Genomic DNA, 8,007 nt, shown 5'->3' with positions numbered 1-8,007 from the left:
TAGCCCCGAATCTACTAACAACAGCCACGACAAAGACCATCGGCAAACTCAATGGCAACCAGTAGAAACCCATCTGTCACCGCATCGGTGATAACATCAACTAGTCGGGATGCTCCTTCTACACTCAAGAGGATAACTCGATAAACATCATTGGCAAGTTAAATCTCTACGTTTATTAGCCACTGCTGATGACCTTTCATCAGAAAATAACTGTCGCGAATAACATATGTCTGCATCACTAGAGAAATCTAGAACGAAGAAGCCTTAACCCTTCTTCATAGATGAACTCCACTGTCGAGAGGCCCTAATTGACCTACCATCGCCAAGATTTTGGGAACTTCTTCAAATAATCAACACAGGTAAATCCCTCTCTTTAGGGTTTATTTTTTCTCATGCTTTGTTTGGAATTAAAGCTTCTATAATTCTTTTTTTATGGTGTCACAGCCTTTGTGATTTCGCACTAGAGAGATAGAAGCCTCTATAGATATCAACTATCAGGTCTTTATGGTAATTTCCCTTCATTTTCTTCAACCCCCACCTTATTTGACATTTCGAATACCTCATCCTCTGTAATTTCCATGTAAAACTTTGTTCCTCACCATCTGTTATTATCTAACCTAAGAGTATGCATGATAAGGGCTTGGAACAAATTTTAGCTCGTCCTCAAGTGCAAATTTTAGTTTCTAGTTCTTATTGTTTGTTTTGTATGCTTCTTTTCTTTTAGTTTTTAATGTGCTTGTGATTTAATATTGGAATTTGATTTATTTAATTTGTAGGATTGGATATTTATGTTTTATTGGTACGTTAAAGGTTAGGATTGTGGATTATTTTTCTAATGTAATGGTAGAACTTGATTTTTGTGTGGATCACAAATGGGGTTGGTGATTCTAATATGAGACAGTTTTACACAATGTGTTCTTCTCATTTATGGGTCCTACAGTGAGGATGTTGATCGTAGGGAAATGAGGCTGCTGGTTCAGGGATGGGAGAGATTTTGGTGAACTGCGTTCCTTATAGATTGGTGGGTTTCTTAGTAGGGCCATAGCTCTCAATTAGGTGAAAGTTAGATTTCTAATGTGTTTGCTAAAATGTTTCTGTTTTTGGTATTAATTTTATTAAAATTTACAAATTAAGGAATCATTTAGCAAAATTAATCCTAAGTTTCTATCAATTTATTGTTCTAGTGTTAGACTTTTAGATTTTTAATCATTTGTTGTTGCTCTATACCAGTGGCATTGGTTTTTTTTTTTTCTCCTTTATGAGTATAAGAGTTTTCCTTTTTCCTAAAATTTTCTAGTTCTTTAGAGATTTGATAAGGCTTTGGTTTTAGATTTGGACATTTAGCATTTTGAACTCTAGGATTTGAAGTTCAGTCTTATAGGTTTTTCAGTTCTTGAATTCAAGTTCACTTTAATGAAAATTATCATTTTGGATACTTAGATGTTTGTCTAAGCAGTAGCAGAATTTTTTAAGGATAGTGAAAATTCATCAAAATCATTTTGTGGGACTTTTGATTTTGAGAAGTCTAATCCACCATCTATATGGCAACTTCTTGACAAGAGTTATCCATTCTGCAACTTAGATTAGAGAAAAGAAAAAAAAAAACTAGATGTTGTTAATGAAAATTAAAATACCTGCAAAGGGAAAGTTTGAGAAATGATCCAACTAGATGGTACTCTAGAAGCATAAATGACTTCCATTAGTGGGTTTTGATGGCAAAAAAAAAAAAAAAAACTGAAAATTCAAGGAATCATGAGGATTGCAATGTATTTTTTATTTCAAGGAATCATGAGGATTGTAAAAATAGGAATCTGTGGCACCTCATCTATGAGGTAAGTCTACATGTGTATAATATTTATTCCATATCTATTGAGTTACAGGAACTTTATTAAGGTTATAATTGAACCTCTTCCACTTTTTCTTTCATTCATTGAATTTTGGTTGATGGTTTTTAACATATGTTTCTGGTTTCTGTGTTTGCTCTGTTAATTTTATTTTCCCAAGGTTGTCATTGCTTCCGTTTATGAAATGTCAATTTCTCCATTATATGTATTTGTTGCCTTCGTTTTTGTTTTATTTATCTTCCGTATTTTGTTTAAGAAACAAATAGATGGATTCTATGTTCGGTAGTGGTATTTTTATAATAAATTGTCTTTTTTTTTCCTTGTCCAATTTTAAATGTGTACTACAATAATAATATTGGTTGATCACGGGCTTGCATATGAGCATTGAGAAATGTTGCTTTAAGGAATTAAAGCTATGAACCATGCATGCTTTTGGTGTTAATAGTATTCTAATATGATTTTAGAAAATATTCAATGGAAAAGTCCTTTCATGATTTCTATGAGCTTTGTGGTTGGATGGAGAGGGATTTCAAATGGAATGAGGAAAATGACAGAAAATGATGAGTCTTTGAGATGAGGAAGATGTGGAAGAAGGTGAGCATTTGAGAGGGGGTTTTATGAGTTTTCAAAAATTTAAGGTGATGTATGGGTTTGGTGAGGTAGGTAAAGAAATGGGTCTTAAGGGCAAAATAAGAGGTAAGATAGTATACCCCTTGGTAATATAGATAGATTGGAAAGTACAGGGAAATCAAGTTACACAAACCTAAACCTTAATTTATTTCTTTTTCTCCTTTTTTCTTCCTCTTCTTTTTCCTGAATTTAACTAATCTCACAAGTTTTACTTCTAACATAGATTGCAATCACTAGCTAATAGAGGCTTTTTACTTGTTTAATGTGCCAGAGGATTTGGAATCTTGTTACTCAAGTGTACTTCCTGGTCAAGAATATTGTGTGGAAATATTTAACTGCTACTTCCCAGTCAAGAATATGGAAAGGAAATATTTAACTGCCACAAAATATTTCTATAGTTGAACTCTTTGAACAACCATTTTGTAACTTGGTAGAGTATGTCAGGGGAGTTTTACTGTCTGATTGTCCTACTGATTGCAAAAAATATTTAAGAAGCTATCATATAAAAAGATTATGAAATATGTATCAAGAGCACAATGATCACAATATACAGGGTTAAAATCCTTCCATTAATGCTAAAAAAAAAAGGTAAAATAACTTCCATCTGTGTTATGTTTAGTGATAGCTTGGGTGTGATAAAACTGAAGTCGTATTGTTATAATTGTTGGCTTGGTCTTGTGATAGTCTTGGCCTAGTAAAAGAACAGTCATAGTGCTATCATTGTTTGGCTTGGTTTACCATTTAAACTAAGGAACACAATAAGCTATCCTAAAACTTTATTTTATGTTAATGATTTTGGCTCTGTGCAATAATTAAGCGCCATACAATATTTTTGGACAGGAGGTGACCTACCAAAAATATTTTTGTACAGACTCTGGTCATCTTTTCATTCCTTGAACAGTTTACCAACCAAAATCTCATGATGTATTTGTTATTTAATGCTGAATTAAGGATTGTTGTTTTGGATTATTTATCTATTCGTTTTATGCATTCATTCTAAAGCTATTTCCAATAATTTTCTCCATGTGAAGCAATTATATAGAGATTTCTGTTTTTGTTACTTGCCAGGGTCTATTTGGTGAATCTGAAAAAGTCAAGTGGCATGGAACATGGGTTGTTAAAACAGTAATTAGAAGACAAATTTATGATGATCGTGTTACAATGTTTGTTAGATTATACTTTCTCTTTCCTGTTTTCTTAGTTTGATGAATTGTTTGAGTTAATGTTAAAGAAATATAATGCTAGATGATGATAATTTTTTCTGTGAGCATGATCCTGATTACAGAGCATTTGTCAAAAGTAGGTTTTATTATGAATCTATTGTGTGGTCCTTTCCATAACCTTATTTATGGAATTGATTAATGATATATCCTATTTGTGGAAGCTTAATATTAGTTTAAGTTTAGATCATTATTATGTGCATTGTTTGTATTGTCAAATTATAAAATTTAACATAGAAAATTCTATAATTTGGTTTAGAATTTGATTTTGTTTAGAGTTGGTTTAAAATATTTACTATATGATGCTTAGCAGTTAGAAATTCCATTGGCAAGGATAAAGCTGAACAAAATTTGCATTGTTGCCAAATAGTTGGGATCAGGCCCAACATATTATTCTCTAGCTCTACTGCTTGTATAAACTAGTATCAAATTAAATTAGGCTACCCAATTTTTAACCTGTTCCTTAAGAGTGTTATTTGTACAGAGTAGGCTTAGTTTTTAGATTTGCGAGCTTCAAGAACTAGGAAATATGAGAAGCCAATTGTGCTATCTGTTTGTTAGATAACAATATTCTTGCCTATATTTGCATAATCCTTGTAGCTGCTCACATACTGTGTTTTATTTTATCTGAATGGTTGTTGGATAAAGTTAGAAGCACAAAGTGGCTGCAGGGAAGCTCTTGGATTTAGGAGGTTCAAAGGTTTAGAATTCATGGTCCTATTTGTTTGGGGGCTTGTTAAATAACAATAGCTTGCCTATATTTGCATTATCCTTGTAGCTGCTTGCATAATCCTATCAAATGGTTGGGTAGACTTTTCAGAGATGCTTGAATTGATTCTTGACCATTGAATCTTTTTTGTCCACACAAAAATTTCTATTATCCAATCCAGCCTCTTATTTTTATTATTCAAACCAGCCTCTTAAATTTTTTTCTGTTTTTTCTATCATTGTACAAGTTCAACGAACCTCTAGCAAAAGTAGCCTCTTATTATTTTATTAAGGTGCTATTTTATTTTATATCTTTGATCAGTGTTGAAGTAGTTATTAACTTGTTAATCAATTAAATGGTGCTACGTGGGATCTTATTCTTATTTTATTTTTTAAAGGAAAAGAAAATCTACTCAAATAAATATATATATAATAGTGTAATGGTCTTCAAATTCAAAACATGAACCCCACTAATGGAGTGAATTGACATCCAGGTTGCATCAAAAATGCATGTAACAACTAAGATGAGTGGGCTAATTTTTAGTATTTAGTATTGAGTTATTTTATTTACATCTCGAATTTTCCAAAATATATTGTAAACATCAAAGATAGTTGTATTATAGAGACAAGAAGATCTCAGTATCTTATTATGTTTTACCCTTTTTCTTTGCTAAGGATGTCTTCTAAAATTTTATTTGTTTTTTTATTCTCAACTCTTTGAAGTATAAATTTTTGTTCACGTTATAGAATGAAAATTGTTTTTCTATTACGACTTTCAAGATAAGATTTTCTATATCATACATATAGTCTTATAAGCTATTTAATTATATATTAAATTTCATAGTTCTCATATATGACTTACTTTTTCATCAACTTAATTATCTTATGAACTTTTTAATGTTTTTAAAATCATGTCTCTTATAGTATAATCTCGTGATGATTGTATAGCATAACTCTAGTACTTTTATTTTTTCCATGGAACAATATGTATTTTGATCCATCCACTTATTAGTATAAATGTTAAGGTAATGTTATTTTCTTTCTAAGTTTAGCTTTTCAATGCTTTTTGTGGGGTGTATTTCCATCTATTAGAATTTCCAGTCAACCATTTCTTAAAGTTCATTGAAGTTGAGATACTCCTAATTTTAGGAGCTCAAGGACCTCTCTTCCTTTTCACACATTTTTTTCCATTATTAAAATAATTCTCTGTGTTAAAGAATGATAATCCAGGTTGTAGTAAATTAGAAAAACATAAATCTTAGGAATTGACTTAAATGTTTATTCAATAATTTTGTACTTTTAGAATATTACCAAAGTAAACCAAGTGGAAGCATAATATGGTACAACAATGAAAATTATTTATTTATTTTATTTTTATTTTTAACTTTAAAGTTTAGGTTAGTGAGCAAGCTTGAGTAGTCTAAATTAATTCTATGAAGGTCATAGTTTCAATAATGTTTATTGGTTGTTATATGTATAATTTAAAGGTTTTTTTTCTTCTTCTTTTGTTTACAGGTTGCAAATGAAATCAATATGATCTTCAAGGTGTCAAAAGAAGAAAAATTGTCACGTTGAAGAAAGTGATTCCAAAAATCATGAAGATTACGTGATTGAACTCATTAGGAGGTTGAATTAGGTTTTTGCATATTATGGTTTATTTTAATGGTTTTTTTCCTTAGCTTTTGTTCTTATATTAAAAGAATTGTAAATTATAGTCCAACAATTTGTGTGTAATCATTATATAAGTAGTTATATTAATTGCTTAGATTAGGTAATTGTATATTAGTTTTTGGAAATTTTAATTGGTAAAGTTTTATTCAATTTTGTGGTGTAAAATTGTTTTTTCTTTATTTAATTATAGGAAATTCATTATTTTAATAAAAAAATAAAATCATTTTTTTATTAGAACATGTTCAAAAATGACATTTTTATAGGTGTCATTCTTAAAATAAGTCAAAGATGACACTTCTATAAGTGTCAAGATTAATAATTTTGTAAAAATTCTTTAATAGAAAACACTTAGAGATGACGCTTTTAGAAGTGTCATTGTTAATATTAATCAAAGACGACACTTGTTAGAAGTGTCATAGAAAACATAAAATCAAAGATGGCGCTCCTTAGAAGTGTCATTGTTGATTGAAACCTATAATGACAGGCTAGGAGATGACACTTGTGGGAAGCGTCATCTTTTGCCTTCCTTGACACTTAAAAAGCGTCATTATTCCATTTTTTTCTTGTAGTGGAAGAATGTGAGGATTCCTCACATTCTTCGTACCCTTTCTAATATCTAAGTATTTTTGGAGTTTAATTTTTTTCAGGGCATCATTTGATCACCCACTACGTGTAAGAAACTTATTTATACAATATTTATGTCATATGAAGTCTCTAAACATTTTTAAAACATCAAAGAAGTGGAGAATGGAAGGGGTATGAAGAATGTGTGGATTCCTCACATTCTTCATACCCTTTGTAATTTTTAAGTATTTTTAGAGTTTGATTTTTTCCGGGCATCATTTGAACACACACTAAGTGTAACAAACCTACTTAAAAATTATCTAAGCCATATGAAGTCCCTAAACATTTTTAAAACATCATAGAAGTGGAAAATGGAGAGGCTAAGAATGTGAGGATTCCTCACATTTTTCGTACCCTTTCTAATTTTTAAGTATTTTTAGAGTTTGATTTTTTTTAGGCATCATTTGAAGAGCCACTAAGTGTAATAAATCTATTTAAAAATTATCTAAGCCATATGAAGTCCCTAAAATTTTTTAAAACATCAAAGAAGTGGAGAATGGAGAGGGTACGAAGAATATGAGGACTCCTCACATTCTTCGTACCCTTTCTAATTTTTAAGTATTTTTGGAGTTTGATTTTTTTGGGCATCATTTGATCACCCACTATGTGTAAGGAACTTATTTATGTCATATGAAGTCTCTAAACATTTTTAAAACATCAAAGAAGTGGAGAATGGAAGGGGTATGAAGAATGTGTGGATTCCTCACATTCTTCATACCCTTTGTAATTTTTAAGTATTTTTAGAGTTTGATTTTTTCCGGGCATCATTTGAACACACACTAAGTGTAACGAACCTACTTAAAAATTATCTAAGCCATATGAAGTCCCTAAACATTTTTAAAACATCATAGAAGTGGAAAATGGAGAGGGTAAGAATGTGAGGATTCCTCACATTTTTCGTACCCTTTCTAATTTTTAAGTATTTTTAGAGTTTGATTTTTTTTGGGCATCATTTGAAGAGCCACTACGTGTAATAAATCTATTTAAAAATTATCTAAGCCATATGAAGTCCCTAAAATTTTTTAAAACATCAAAGAAGTGGAGAATGGAGAGGGTACGAAGAATATGAGGACTCCTCATATTCTTCGTACCCTTTCTAATTTTTAAGTATTTTTGGAGTTTGATTTTTTTTGGGCATCATTTGATCACCCACTATGTGTAAGGAACTTATTTATGTCATATGAAGTCTCTAAAAATTTTTAAAACATCAAAGAAGTGGAGAATGGAGAGGGTACGAAGAATGTGAGGATTCCCCACATTCTTTGTACCCTTTGTAATTTTTAAGTATTTTTGGAGTTTGATTTTTCGGG

General features: G+C 30.6%; 1 long non-coding RNA gene across 1 annotated transcript; it reads left to right on the top strand.

The window, feature by feature from the left end:
* Positions 1-206: 206 nt before the first annotated feature.
* Positions 207-6,131, top strand: LOC117909526. The gene is made up of 3 exons (XR_004650387.1): positions 207-359; positions 445-507; positions 5,918-6,131. It is a non-coding gene; the product is annotated as an uncharacterized LOC117909526 (long non-coding RNA).
* Positions 6,132-8,007: the final 1,876 nt, after the last annotated feature.

This window comes from Vitis riparia, chromosome 3 (genome assembly GCF_004353265.1).
Source record: "Vitis riparia cultivar Riparia Gloire de Montpellier isolate 1030 chromosome 3, EGFV_Vit.rip_1.0, whole genome shotgun sequence".
Taxonomy (NCBI): domain Eukaryota; kingdom Viridiplantae; phylum Streptophyta; class Magnoliopsida; order Vitales; family Vitaceae; genus Vitis; species Vitis riparia.
This window is presented reverse-complemented; position numbering and strand designations above follow the sequence as displayed.